The sequence below is a fragment of the Daphnia pulicaria genome, chromosome 8 (genome assembly GCF_021234035.1).
Source record: "Daphnia pulicaria isolate SC F1-1A chromosome 8, SC_F0-13Bv2, whole genome shotgun sequence".
NCBI classification, from domain to species: Eukaryota; Metazoa; Arthropoda; class Branchiopoda; order Diplostraca; family Daphniidae; genus Daphnia; species Daphnia pulicaria.
Genome location: NC_060920.1, coordinates 5,996,884 through 6,011,906, shown reverse-complemented (window position 1 = coordinate 6,011,906; position 15,023 = coordinate 5,996,884). Strand labels below are relative to the sequence as shown.

At 37.7% G+C, this 15,023-nt stretch overlaps 1 long non-coding RNA gene across 1 annotated transcript; it reads left to right on the top strand.

The window, feature by feature from the left end:
• Nucleotides 1-398: 398 nt before the first annotated feature.
• On the top strand, nucleotides 399-14,601 carry LOC124352621. The gene is made up of 3 exons (XR_006921522.1): nucleotides 399-412; nucleotides 2,824-2,829; nucleotides 14,520-14,601. It is a non-coding gene; the product is annotated as an uncharacterized LOC124352621 (long non-coding RNA).
• Nucleotides 14,602-15,023: the final 422 nt, after the last annotated feature.

Sequence of the window (15,023 nt, the reverse complement as noted above, 5' to 3'; positions counted from 1 at the left end):
GATACATATGCTGTCGCGTAAGATATTTTTTGCTGGACAAATTTTTGTCTCATTCTTGGTTCCCTTTGTTGGACACATGTATTACGAGAGAGGATTTGTTTTTTAGAGAGGGCTCTGACGGATTCGTGGAGAGTATCACGGTTATTCACGGACGTTCTTTCAGAGGTTGACGCAGCAAAAAGTCAGTAGTTACTACACACACTAAATATCTGTCTTTATATCACATGTCCTTTCATGTGATATGTCTTCATAAATTATTACGAAACTATTCTAACATCAGGATTGAAATTTGAATCTCGTGGCCGTTACTATACAGTCTACTGAATTATCCACGCTCTACTCACTCTGAACTCTTGTTTTGTCAGTGCATTGATGCTCTAAATTAGAGGTAAATTAGTTTAAAAGAATTACAGTCAAAATTTGTATATTTTTTTTTTATCAGTGTTGCAGGCTTGCAGCATCATAGTTACAAAAACAACTTGGTCGTCAACATCAATTTACTCAAGGTAAATTTGACAAGGAAAAGGGTTACTGCTAGCAGCACATCTCAGACTCACATAAGGAGAATGCGTCGGGAGGCAAATCAAAACGTGGAGGTTTGGATTGGAAGTTGATCGTGACATCAACAGTATTTATGAACCTGAGGAGCATGGACTCGTTTTAAATGATTTCTCTTTCGTAGACTGTGAATCATTTCATGATGTTGATGGTGATAATGTAGACGACCCTAATCATGTAGACTTTTCCCTTAATGATGTTAACAACCGTGATTTAACTTTGAGCGAGAGTGATCCTGAACCAAATGAGGATTTTGATTACATTGATGATTCATTGATAGCTATTGAAATTAAAGAACAACATTAACACTCGTTTAAAGATCAATAAACGTCATGGGCTGTTAGTTGTGGGGTCCCCCATGTACATATTAACAAACTATCATCTGTTTTTAAATCCCATCCGTGCCATTCCAATCTCCCTGTTGATGCCCGCTCATTGCTAAAAACCAAAAGAAACGTTTCTTTAATCCCAATGCATCCAGGTGAATATTATCACTTTGGTTTATTGAATGGTCTGAAGGGTGCAATTGATAAAAAATGTCTTCCAAGAATCCGCAATGCAATTTCAATTAAAATTGAAATCCTGATTAACGTTGACGGGCTCCCCATATTTAGTAATAGCACCTCAAAACAGTTGTGGATAATTTTGGGAATTATCCGTGGGATTGACGGCTTAGAAAAATATCATTTCATCATTGGCATTTACTTTGGTCTAGAAAACCCTACAGGAGGTCCAAATACATTTTTGAGGGCATTTGTGAACGATATTAAAGATGTTTTAGAACATGGATTTTTCCATTGTGAACGCCTTTTCAATGTTACAGCCTTACAGGTATTATTTTTGTCTGCGATTCTCCTGCCGGAGCTTTTGTTTCTGGGGTAAAATATCCCTCTGGGAAGAACAGCTGTTCTAAATGCACAATTGTTGGATTTACTGCGCTTAAGCCGAGTGAACTTAGGAGACAGGTCCGTCCAAAGGGCCGTGTCGTTTTCTCTTGTTTAGCAGCTCCAAGAAGAGACAAGCGACAGCGCGATGACCCAGAACATCATAACAACTATTCGATCATAGAAGAATTAGAACTTGTTGACATGGTCAACGATTTTCCCGTAGACCCTATGCATTATCGTTAACAAAACATCACTAATGATTTCATTTGCTCACGTGCACACACACGTCTTTGCCTCTAACCGATCTGTAAATTGAAACACAAACATTCACGCTAATAGGGTGAGTTTTGTTTGTTTTCATTTCTGTTGTTGTTTTTTTGTACCTTTTGTGTTTTCCTTTCTCCTTCTCTCCTTTCTTACCTCTCCTTAGTTTTACCACATGTTGGTTTCTGAATGCGTCCTTCCTGTGATCCTGTCATAATAGTTAGTCAAATAGTCAATGTATTTATAATAGTAGATTTAGTGAGTTATAATGCACAATTTGTAAACCGGTCTTAAATAATAACTGTAATTTAATTTGTTTTTTTTCAGATGCCACGCAAGCGAGAGGCTTGAGAGGAATGAGGATCAATTTCGGTCTCATTTTCGAGCAGCCCAGCAGCTCATTGGCCAACCACAAGATGACGAACCCACTGAACCCAATGTTGAAGTTTCAGTTGAGGTCAACCTGCCGCAGCAAGATGAGATAGAGGATACCGCTGCCAAGCCCAACACTATCTGTAAGTCTAAATTGTTTTCATAATTATTATTTGTTTTAACCTTTTTTTTGTAGGTACGCCAACTAAGAAGTGTGACAAATGTGGATGCAACTGTGCTTGCAACTGTCACAGGAAGTGCAAGGAGTGCATCTGTGACTATTACAGCCCTTAATTCAGGTAAGAATGTTTGGGTATTTTTTTATATTTTTATTAAATTTGTTTTCTGTTTTTTATTGAGGATAATCAGCGACAGGGCGGGAAGGGCCGGGCCAGAAATTTTTTTAGTTATTCCCTCATCGTTCCACTGCCCCCCCCTACATTTTTCAGTATGTTTGGCTTTGGTTTGGTTTTCATGCCGCAAAAATAAACAGGATAATTTTTTATTTTATTTAGCTCAGACACGCCTTTGCGTTTTAATGTTCTATAAATTGAAACACAACTATTCACGCTTTTAAGGTGAGTTTTGTTTGTTTGCATTTCTGTTGATTTTGTTTGTTTGTTTTTGTACCTTTTGTGTTTTCCTTTCTCCTTCTCTCCTTTCTTACCCCTCCTTACCATCACCACCACACGCTGTTTCGCGTGGCGTCCTTCCTGTGATCCTGTCAATGTAGTTATAATAGTAAATAGTTAGTTATGTTATTATGTCAAATTTGTTCGTGCTTAAATAATTTCCACGTAGAAGGTCCAACAAGAGAGGGATAAGAGGCACGAGGCTGAATTTTGGCGTCATCTTTAATGCTGTCCTACGTGCAATTGAAGAGCAAGGACCACAGCCACAAGTTGAAATTCATGTTCAACTGAACGCGCCTGAAGATACTGATGAACAAGAGGAAGCTCCCGAGCCACAACAACAACAAGAGGTGGATGATGAAGCTGCCAAACCCCCTGCCAAACCCCAAAGCAAGACTCAATAATGTGTAAGTTTTTATACTTTTTTTCGAGTTTATTTGTTTTAACTTTTTTTTTGGTTTCCGCTAAGAAATGTGACAGTTGCGGATGTGCATGTGTGTCCAATTGTCATCGCGTTTGCATGGAGTGTATTTGTGACTGCCACAGCCCTTAGGTAAGAATGTTTTTTTCCTTAATTTTTTTACATTTTTTTTCTTTTTTTAATTCCTGGGATGACCAGCGGCAGGGCGGGAAGGGCCGGGACAGAAATTTTTCAGTTTTTCCCTCAGCGTTCCACTGCCCCCCCTACATTTTTCAGTTTTTCAGTATGTTTGGCTTTGGTTTGGCTTTCATACCGCAAAAATAAACAGGATAATTTCTTAATTTTAATTTTTTATTTATTTAAAAATAGACGACATTTCGTCAAAATAATTCAACAATTGTTGCTACAAGCGATTTCAATTTTATGGCCGCAACTGGGTAGAGTGACTTCTTTAGGGAACTAACGATTTTGATTTTGAAACACCTGGCAAAATGATTACTTTACCAAAAGAGACAAGAGATCATTTGATAACATATTTGCTATTTATGAAATTTAATCTGTTTAATCACTTCGATATTGTGATGTTTACTGTGTGATAAATATTAACAAAACATTTACAGACTGTACAGTTTTCAGTCTTTTATTTCTAAATGAAGTTGATATCAATGCAATTAGTTAAGCAATGAATTAATTTTGAACTGCACCAAACTTGAAAACGAATCTTGCCGCCTTGCCCGACTTTTGTTTACGGTTACGGCGGAGATGACGGCGAGTATTATTGTGTCTTCTTTTTCGCAACAGTATCTGTAAGTCTAAATTGTTTTCATCATTTGTATTTGTTTTAACCTTTTTTTTGTAGGCACGCCAACTAAGAAGTCGTGTGAAGAGTGTGGCTGCAACTGTGCTTGCAACTGTCACAGGAAGTGCAAGGAGTGCATCTGCAATTGCCACAGCCCTTGATTAAGGTAAGAATGTTCTGTGTGTTTTTTATATTTTTTTATTAAATTTGTTTTCTGTTTTTTATTCAGGATAATCAGCGGCAGGGCGAGAAGGGCCGGGCCAGAAATTTTTTTATATTCATTTTTCACTATTCATCGTTCAATTGTTTTGCTTCGTTCTTTGCACACATAGAGGAGAACCTCGCGCCTGAGAAGCGTACGCTAGACTGCCGTGAGGTCTTCGTCTACAGAGAGAGGGTGGAGTGGATACGACACCTACCGGTCAAGAGTAATACACGCAAGCTGGGCGCAGCTTGTAAAAAAATAGGATAGACTTGGCTAAGGTCCGAAGTTGCCAAGTCAATTAAAGCGAAGAAAAAATTGGACACGAACTGGGTAATCATTTCTGCATGGCGGCTTTTTAATAATTTTTTTTAAAAAGGCCTTTTGTTTTCAAAGACTATATCTTGCCCCGAGAAAAGAGAACGCGCACACCTTTGTCTCCTCTTAGTTTCTTCCTTCGTCTCTTCTTTCCATTCTTCCCTTGGGGCAGGAAATGGCGATATTTTTTTTAAAACACGGTAGGGACGTAGGACGTTTACAAAAAAAAATAATAAAAAAACTACAATGACCATCGAGGGGAAATAAAACTCAAAAGATTACCTGATAACTAAGGAATTTAGTTATCGAATTATGAATAGAAACTGAGGACGATTGAAATGAGAACATAAAACTAATAGTCCTTATCACACCGGCGAAACTCCATAAGGAATTCGACTGCGCTGCTCCTTTCGGCGAGCTCCGGAAGCATTTCCCAGTAGTTCTACCCCTTCAGGACCACCCCTACTGCCAAGTAAGGCAAAGCTTCCGGAGCTCACCAAAAGGAGCAGCGCAGTCGAATTCGTCGTCAAAGGAGGGGGAGGGGGCAAAATGTCGACTGCTGGACTTTACACAGAGTGGCCCATATACGAAATGAAAATACGAAAGAGCAGAACTCATAATTCCTAGAGTTTTTAGCAGAATGCTTACCAGAATGCTTCCGTAGAGTTAAAGTTGGATCATACCTCCACCGTCAGCTATAAATTATATGGCTGCAAGTCAAGTAACCTATGGTCAATTGCCCTACAAATTGCGTAATGGTGTGAGCAGAGACATCAGTCCTTTCACTTGATCTGGAGAATGGAAGTAGACCTCTTCGCGAGTGCCATGAACCCTCATTTGCCAGTTTTTGTCAGTCGCTTTTCCCAGCAAGAAGCGTGGAAGACAGATGACGCTCCCTCGTTGCGCTGGAAGATCCTTGGAAGATTTTGCTTCCGTTTCCCCAGCCAGGGGCGTGGAAGACAGATGACGCTCTCTCGTTGAACTGGAAGAACCTTTACGGATTTTGGGCTCAACCAAATCTCGTTTCGCCTTTCGAAGATTCACCAGAAAACAAGCGGGGATCATCCTGACTATTACTACTCCTAAGGTGTTGTGGTTATACACAATACTACACTAACAGTGATGTGTAAAAACAAAGGTAGTGAACCCTGAACACCAACTGTGTCCAGGTGGCAAAGAGAAAAAGCAACAAGAGAGAAAGCATACGACAAAACAACAAAACAGTCACTGTAACACCTTTAATGCAGTACTAGATCAATCCTTCAAATTTCTTTACTCACACAACGAAACTGAAGAAATAAGATTCTCCTCAGACTCCAAGTCAACTATTCAACTGCCAGAATTTCAATACCAGAAACTATTTAACTGCTTTATGATGTGCACAGTAAAACAGGTCATCTGGGGAATGAGGTTGCTGAAACCTACTTAATGCAGCACCCCTATCACTGTTCTAAAACTAAATTAACAAGACGAATTACTAAATTAATATAAATCATTATCAAAATATCTTTTGGGTTACCATCAAAACATCATTTAGACAAATACCCTGGCATCGACACTCAAACTGAAGAATTCGAACGGCACTGTTTAGGCTCAGAAGGGAACACAATAAATTAAACTATTTCGTAGCTTAGTAGAAAGTACTCGGCCTGACTGTCCTACAGTTTCTCCGTAGTTGAAATATTCAAAACATACACGGTACGGCGAGAAGAACCGGGGTTTCTTTTGCGAAACGGGCAGCACAAAATCATCCAACCATGGACGTTTATGACGGCGCCATTTCGTCGACTCAGTCATAGCGACCCGTATAGTTTCCCTAAATAGCTTTGGCAAAAGGCCCATTTCCTTCTGATCTGGAGTAGACTCGGAAAAATGCGGAATGTCGCTTACAGGTGAGTGAGAATTAGGAAGTATTACGGGGGGATCGATTCCAGAATGAAAAGATCTAATTAAACAAAGATGAAGGAGGTGGAATAAAGAATTTAAAAAATTAAATACGTGATGCCGATAAAATAGTAACAGTTTAAATTCCTTTTGCCTTTCTTCGCTGTGCGCTAACCCTAAGCTCCGTCCCCCGTGCCCTATCTTGGTAGGCCCAGAAGTCACAACGTGCTTCCTCATTTTGGGAGCAGCTGCAAATATCCTTTATCGAAAGCTTGTACTTTGGGGAGTTATATTTAGGTGCATGATGAAACTGGTTAAGACGGCGATATATGTATATATATGTCCATGATTGAAAAAAATTCACAATTTTTGGCAATCGATAGATCATTAGGTATCAAATAAAAAATTTAAAAATGCAACGCTGACGATCCACCATCAGAAGTAATTGTCTCTCTCAAGTCAAACAGACACATAAAAGTTGGTTGCACGATCCTTTTCCCCTTTTCAAGGTCTATAGCCATAATTATTTTTCTTCTTTATTCTTTTTCCTACTGTGTATTTATTTATTTATTTATTTATTCTTAGACAATCACGCCGGCCCTTTATGCCTTTTCTTCCTCTCCCTCTACTTCCTCCCCATTTGTGATCCATTAAGGCAAAAGGACGTTGCTACTCGCCCTTGTCTAACAATATGACAAAGAAGGGTTTAGGGTGTAGAAAGCATCAATAAATCCAAGGAGGGGGGAATTCAGTTTGATATTAACAAGCGATCTCCCACTCAACCGGACCGAAATGGTGGGGGTACTTTTCGGATCGTAATCCGGAAAAGAACTTTACAAATCCGGACTAGGACTAATCTGTTCAGAATCGCAAGGCGATTCCAACGGAATTAAGTTTGGATTTTTATCTTTTCCCGTTCACGAGATAATCACGGTTGAAAATCGTGAAATATCACGAAAACCCAAAGTCTCCCCGTCCGACTACATCGCTTTTAGCCGTATATTCGGCTTGTAAAAAAAAACTAATTGATACAAAATGTAGCCCTTTCATCCCTCTTTCAGAATCAAAAAGGATTTTTTATAAGTCTTTGAGATGTTTGAGATATCACGATTTTCGTGATACCCCCATTTCGACACATTTTTCAGGCATTTCATTCGGCGTTGCCGATGTAGCAATGCATGACAAAGTTATCAGCAAGACGGGAGAGAACCAAATCAAGGAGGCGACCAGAAACGTGAGTCGGTGTAGAGACATGTTGGCACAAGTCGAAGGAATCAAGAGTAGCAAGGAACTTACGACCAATAGAACATGCATTGTCATCGACATGGATATTAAAATCACCAAGAATCAGGAGTTTTCCAGCACCGACAGAGACGACAGCTCACTGAAGGTGGTCGATAAATAATTGCAATTTTGACAAACACAGTATTTACTGTCAATGATATGGCTAAGTGCTCAAAAAATGGTGACTCAAAAGCAATGGGGAGACGGTTGACACAAATCGTTGAACGGTGAATGACAGCAATCCCACCACCTCGTCGACCAACTCTTGGCACATGGATACCAACGTATCCTTCAGGAATGGTATTGGCCAAAATCTCATCTCCATGCTCAGGTGTAAGCCAGGTCTCAGTAATGGCAAGGACATCAAGATCAAAAGTGAGAAGATGGTGGTGGATAACGTCGGGTTTTGAGGCAACTGATCTCGCATTAAGTAGACCAATGGGTAGGAACTTCTTTGATGCTCTCAATCTCTTCACACAAACACCACTTCTGCAGCCACGATAATTACTTGGTGTCAAACTGGAGCCCTTGACAAGCCTCAGACGTAAAATAGTGGCAGTGGCACTGGGTGACAGCGGAGGTAGGAGAGAGTCACGAAGAGAAAGGAGCAACAGACGACATTCTGCCCACGGCATATTGCGAGCACTGACAGTGACAGCCAGCTTAGTAAAGTTAATAATAATTAACAGCAAAAGTCAGCCATCAGGCAGTAGAAAAAGACAGTTACCAGCACACACAAAATTCCGTTCTAAAAAAGAGAAGACACACTGTTGTTACACAGAAAAAACTGAAAAATATCGGGAGCCCCGTTAGGACGCAGCCTCTCAGGGCGCAGACCAGCAGACGACGATGTTCAGCTTTTTGGAATCAACCATCATGCAGGAGGTCGATCAGATGCAACGCTATTGGATGTGGAAAGCTACCCCACGGCTCCAAAAGTGTGTTCCCCAACAAACATCAAGGTAAATCATCTGATAATAATTATTCGGAAAAGTTATTTTTCAGCCGTCTTGGTCACGATGATCTCAATATCTTAAGATCCAAAGAAAAAATGTTGAAAACTGTAAGTGCCTGATGCGCCACTGGGAGCACTTTCCTTGTCTAATTTTCCAGATAGCACGTCAGAAGCTATTTTACATGCTCTGGGGAGTCCTATTGCTATGAACAAAAAATACGGCGTTTAACGAAAAAAAAATCGAGGATATCTAAAAAAAACTATACGGGATGGCATGGGTAATTTCCTCGGAAAGTTTGTTAGAGTAATCGTCCTTTCAAACTTTATCAGTAATCTTCTACACCCCTATCTTAAAGTGGACGTCGTAGTTCCGAGAAAAATGTTCCTTCTATTTCAGGTTCGATTCTAGTATGTTTCGTTGGAGCAGTTTAGTATCCTCTTTTCAACCTCTTTCCTATTGTCAAATTCAGGTTGAAGATTCGTTGTCAATTCAAACAATTTTGAAGTATGTAACTGAATCTATTAAATATGAAATTGAAGCAATCTCACCACCAAAAAAAGTTAGAAAAAGCAACTTTATAGGCACTCACAGTTGTTTTTAATGGATTTATTATGAAAGCTTTTTCAATATCCTATTCCACATTTGATCCCAGCTTTTACCTTCCTGGACAAATTTAGAGTTTTGGTCTGGTTCTGCTGACAGTGAATTCGCAAGTTTCAGGAATGGGAAAATGTATGCCAATTAAGAAAAACAGCTGAAACCGAATCCATAGTCGGTGAAAAAAATGTCATTTCAAATGAATCACAAATTATGTTTTATTTGAATGACTTTCTGAATATTTTGTAAGGATTTGCGCTTTCCGCTGTGGGATGCACACTTTAAACGAGTGTGATCATGAAAAATAAAGATTATATTTACTATGACTACTTGGCGGTGTTGGAAATATCTGAACCGAGGTAACTCAGGAAAATATGATACGTCAAAAAAGAATAATTTTTCATGATCCTCATTTTGAGCAGTAATTCAAAATATAGCTGCCTAAGCACGTAAGCAACTAAAAGCAACAGCTTCAGCAACAGTTTTTGCGATTAAATCTGCAACCTCACGCGATTTTTGCCGTCAGGGAGAAGGTGGGCATAAATCCCTTTTGGTAGAGTACGGACATCAGAATAATCGACTGTAAACTTGGTGATTTTTTTGAATTTTTGAACGAGGTACAATATTGAACACCAATATTGTAGACGATGTTGCCAATCCGTTTTTGCCGTTCTGGTAGTGTCAATTGCCATGAAAATTTATTTGTATATCAATAAATTTTATATACTTTTTAAACTTTTTTATCCATTTTATAGCCATCTTTTAACCATTTTTCACTTTCCATATTACATCCACACAAAGGTTGCAGTTGCGTAGTATTGTATGAAAAAAGCTGATCATCCGAAAGAGCTAAAATCATCGAAAACCTGTAATCATCCGAAAAAAAAGAAGATGGACCAGCAAGTTGGTTTATCTTTGCGTTATACCATTAGTTCGCGATGTTTAACTCATATAAGACGCCAAAAAAATACCTGATATTTGTATTACATTATCGGCGTTGTCCGTCACAACGCAAAATTGCTTTTTGTGAATGCCTAAACTTTTAACAATTGAAAATGTCTCAATATCTCAAAAATCTCTAGTTTAACAGTTTTTTTAGATTTTTCAACAGGAATCTGAAGTAATTTGGCCAATCATTGAAAACTTTATGTACAATTGAAAGAATAAGAGCTAGATATCATCTTCCGTGAAAAATAAATTTACGGATTCAAAATGGCTCAAGGAAAAAAGGGAAAATGGAAATTAAAACAAACAAAACTTCTAAACGGCTCAATAAAATTTCCATGAAATCGGTGATTTGTCGTGCAACCGATTTGTTGAGTTGGCACGGTTTCACCATAATCCTCTTGTTCCACCTACCTTCTTACTGTACCTGCTGCTGCTTCTGCAACGGTCAGAACTTCTGCTTCATTGAATAGTGGTGGTATTATGGTTTTATTTCCCGTCAGTGTTTTATTAATCGATTATTCTCTGCCTTTATTATCGGAAGCACTTCCTGAAATCAGCGTCTGGGCTCGGGATGCAGGTATTGACTGTAATGATAATTTCAATGGATTTTTTACTGTGAAACTTTCTGAACCACTCAGTGACTTTCACTATTAATCTTGTCGGAAAGAAAACCCTGCAATTCTATAATATCTCTTAGGAGGTATTCCCCACGGTGAAGCCGTTTGGATGCTCCTTTTCCTTTTATAAGAATCGCTTCCAACGCAACAGGGCTCAATTGCAGTAATGTTACTAATAGTAAGCTTACCTTAATCAGCAATACGATTTGGCCACTACAATTCTTGTCAATGTTTATTCAGCATGTAAAAACAAACAGCAACATTGAGAATTGCACTGAATTATATTAAAATCTTTTCAATATAATTAAATAACGGAATGCAAACAGATGATTTCACCGTTTTTTCCAAATGGAGATTTTGAACCACAATATGTTGCTGAAGAGCCCAACGTAGGGAAAAGTCTTTTCAAATTGGTAAAAGCCATTGGAATTTACAGTAATAAAAACTAAAATAAAATAATTTTAATCACTTTTTGAATTACGAATCCAATTTTTAGGTTTGAGCGTAATCTTCCATCACAAATGAGCAGGAAACAATAGAAAAAATACAGGAAAAAAGACTTAAGTTTTTATATTTTGAAATCAAACAATAATTTTCTTTTCAGTACGCTTGGACGCTTCTGCAACCGGGTATTACAGCCTGACTGCCACATTATTGCTGTATGGCATTTACGCTTTGGACACACAGAAATAATCTCATTGTTAAAAATTGTCAAAAAAGATCTGGTATTTCCCATGAAGAACAACGGTGACCACATCCTGACAACACTCTTCTCCTGATGTATCATTCGATTGTGTCTAGGACCGATCTCAATAAAATCTTTCAAGTTGCATACTACTACGTGCCAATTAATGAAGACTATTAAGTGTGTTCCACTAGTGGAATAACACATTAAAATAAAAATAAATACTCGCGAAAAGCAACGCTAAGTTGTGGTTGTCTGACCAAATTCTTCCAAGCCAATTCAAGAAAAATTTTATACCATAATTTCAATTTACCTTCTCTTCTTTTTTTTTAATTGATTCGCCTTTTTATCTGGTGTTCAAACACAAACAAATTTCCTTTAAAACAACGGATAACTTAATACAATGGACAACTACATACTGTTGGACTTGGGACGTATACGCCAAATAAGTGTTGCTTTTATAGGCTTATTTGTTTGTTCTGTGTTTTAGTCAACATGTCCTCTCCGACTTAAGACAAGTCTTTGTCTGAAACTTTTTCATGTAACAGACAAAGACATGTCTTAAGTTTTCCTTATTTTTATTACATTGCCTCCTTATATTTGTTATACATTTATTTTATCCCTTTTCAATTCACAGCATTAACGTCCAAACGTTTATATTCCCTTTCATAATTTTCTAAAAAAATTTCTGTTTTAATGGTATGGGTGACATAACAAATTTCAGACACAGCCCTATCTTAAGTCGCAGAGCATATGTTGAGGGTTGCACATTTTGAGAATTTTTTTCCTTTTTAACTTAGCATTTCTTTAAAAAACTTAAACCTTAGCGTAAAGTAATTATCAAGTTTACTTCAAGACCAAGAATCTTTCATTTAAAAAATACTTCAGACAAAGCAACGTCTTAAGATTTTATCTATTTTTACGAAAGCGCTATTATCATGTAATTTTGGGGATTATGCAAATTTTTACTAACTTAGAATTTTTAATTAAATGCGATTCCTTATGAAGATTCGCATTTAATTTAAAAAAATCTAAATTAACTCAAAATAGTACCGAAGTAGAAAAAATAATGTGGCTAAACAAGGAAAATCTTTGTTTTTTTGTAATTTAAGTTTTATTTAATGAAGAATAACACAACTTATTTCTTTTTTAGTAAAGCAATCTTTATTGTTGATTTTTTTAAAGCCAAAAAAGAAATTTAAAAAATTCAGACAAAGCATTTTCAGAAGAATAACCTTGTTGTTTCGATTCGTTCGTTCGGTTAACGGTTCTTTATGGGTACCCAAAACCGGCACTTTTTCATAATACAAATATTTTCAAAATATTTATATATAAATCAGAAAACAATTATATAAATAAAGATGTAAGATTAAAACTGGTAAAACGTATTATATAAAGAATTATGATTTTAACGAAATTTTGACTTGTCTGAGTCATGGCTACAAAAACATAGGGCAAAACAATATTTATCCTTAATAAAGGTATACTTTAATGGGATGTGAACCATGATCCTCTTCATCATCAATCAACGCTATAGATCTTATTGCAATTCAAAAGTAGTCAAGGGTATATTATTAGTCAAGCATAAAACAATTTCTAGTTCGGCTATAGGCCACAGTGGTGCGCATTGGCGTAAGCTGCGCACGACATTTGGCTATGTCGCGTACTTTTGAATTGCAATAAGATCTATAACCACTACATTAGTTCTTGTATACCATGGGAAACTATTTTGAAACGGAATTGATTGTTGTGTGTCATTGTTTTTTGCGTGAAAAATTTTTTAATCGCGATATTTGGTCGTAACCAAACCTAGGCTTCATATACCCTTCCCCCACACACAGATGATCACGAAAAACGATGCTGTTGAAAGTTGGACTTGAACCACTTTCCTTTAAATCGTATAGCCAGAGCTATAGCCATTATACCGACAGCAGTTTCCCTTATGCAACCTTTTCATAAGTGCAATGTCCTCAGGCGGTAAATTTGGTTTTCACGCATAGCCTCCGGCGGTTTGCACGACAGAGGTTCACGCATGGCCTCCGGCGGTATATTTGCAGGATAGAGAAATCCCGTACACACCTTTACATAACCTTGACATGGCAAGTATCTGTAAAAATCAAAACGAGGGAAGCTATTGTGGAAAGTGGAATTTAGACCTAAGGTGGAAAAGTTGTAGTCACAACCGCCAGATGTCACCAGTCGTTAAGCAATTATTTTAGCAGTTTTTCATTTTTTACGGGAGTACTAATTAAGTAAATGTATTTTTTTTTCTGGTCGCACCGCATATTTTTAGTCTAATTGTTAAGACGAAAAAGTCCGAAATCTGTCGTGAAACGCCCGAGTTATGGATGTTACAGACAGACAGACAGACAAAATGACATGGTTTTATTTTGCCCTTCAGGCTCGCAAAAAAAAACGAGCAAGCGCTTAAGTAACGCTACTTAATGCGCGTCGCTCTAAATTATTATTATTATTTTATTTTATGCGAAGAAAAACTACTGCGGCTGACTGCAGCGAATGGTCAGACGAGTAACGCGAGCCCGTCCGTTTTTTCAGTGCTTGTCGCTGGTCCGTCCGCTATTAAGCGCTGTCGCCCGTCCGCTGTTTTCGGCGACTCATTAATAAAAGCGAAAAATAATCCATTCAAATGTTTTGCGCTAGATCTAGCGCTTTCTAAGCGCGCGTGGCGCTAGCGATTTGTTTGCGATAAACTTGCGCATGATGCGCTAAATATATATTTAGCGCAATTTATTTCATTGTATTATTTACGAAACGCGCAAGCGCTTCGTTAATTTAAATAAACGGTTGTGACAGGGAAAACGATTGCGGCGACTGGACAAGTAGCGGACACGCGTCCATAATTTTCGCGCTTGCCTCGAGTCCGTTTATAACTTACGAAAAACGCAAGCTTTAAAATGAATGTTTAGCGCTTCTTGCGCGATTTGATCGTATTATTTTATCATATATTTAAAAAAGCGCAAGTTTGATTACGACCAAATATCGCGATTAAAAAATTTTTCACGCAAAAAACAATGACACACAACAATCAATTCCGTTTCAAAATAGTTTCCCATGGTATACAAGAACTAATGTAGTGGTTATAGATCTTATTGCAATTCAAAAGTACGCGACATAGCCAAATGTCGTGCGCAGCTTACGCCAATGCGCACCACTGTGGCCTATAGCCGAACTAGAAATTGTTTTATGCTTGACTAATCCTATACCCTTGACTACTTTTGAATTGCAATAAGATCTATAGCGTTGATTGATGATGAAGAGGATCATGGTTCACATCCCATTAAAGTATACCTTTATTAAGGATAAATATTGTTTTGCCCTATGTTTTTGTAGCCATGACTCAGACAAGTCAAAATTTCGTGAAAATCATAATTCTTTATATAATACGTTTTACCAGTTTTAATCTTACATCTTTATTTATGTAATTGTTTTCTGATTTATATATAAATATTTTGAAAATATTTGTATTATGAAAAAGTGCCGGTTTTGGGTTCCCATAAAGAACCGTTAACCGAACGAACGAATCGAAACAACAAGGTTATTGTTCTGAAAATGCTTTGTCTGAGATTTTTAAATTTCTT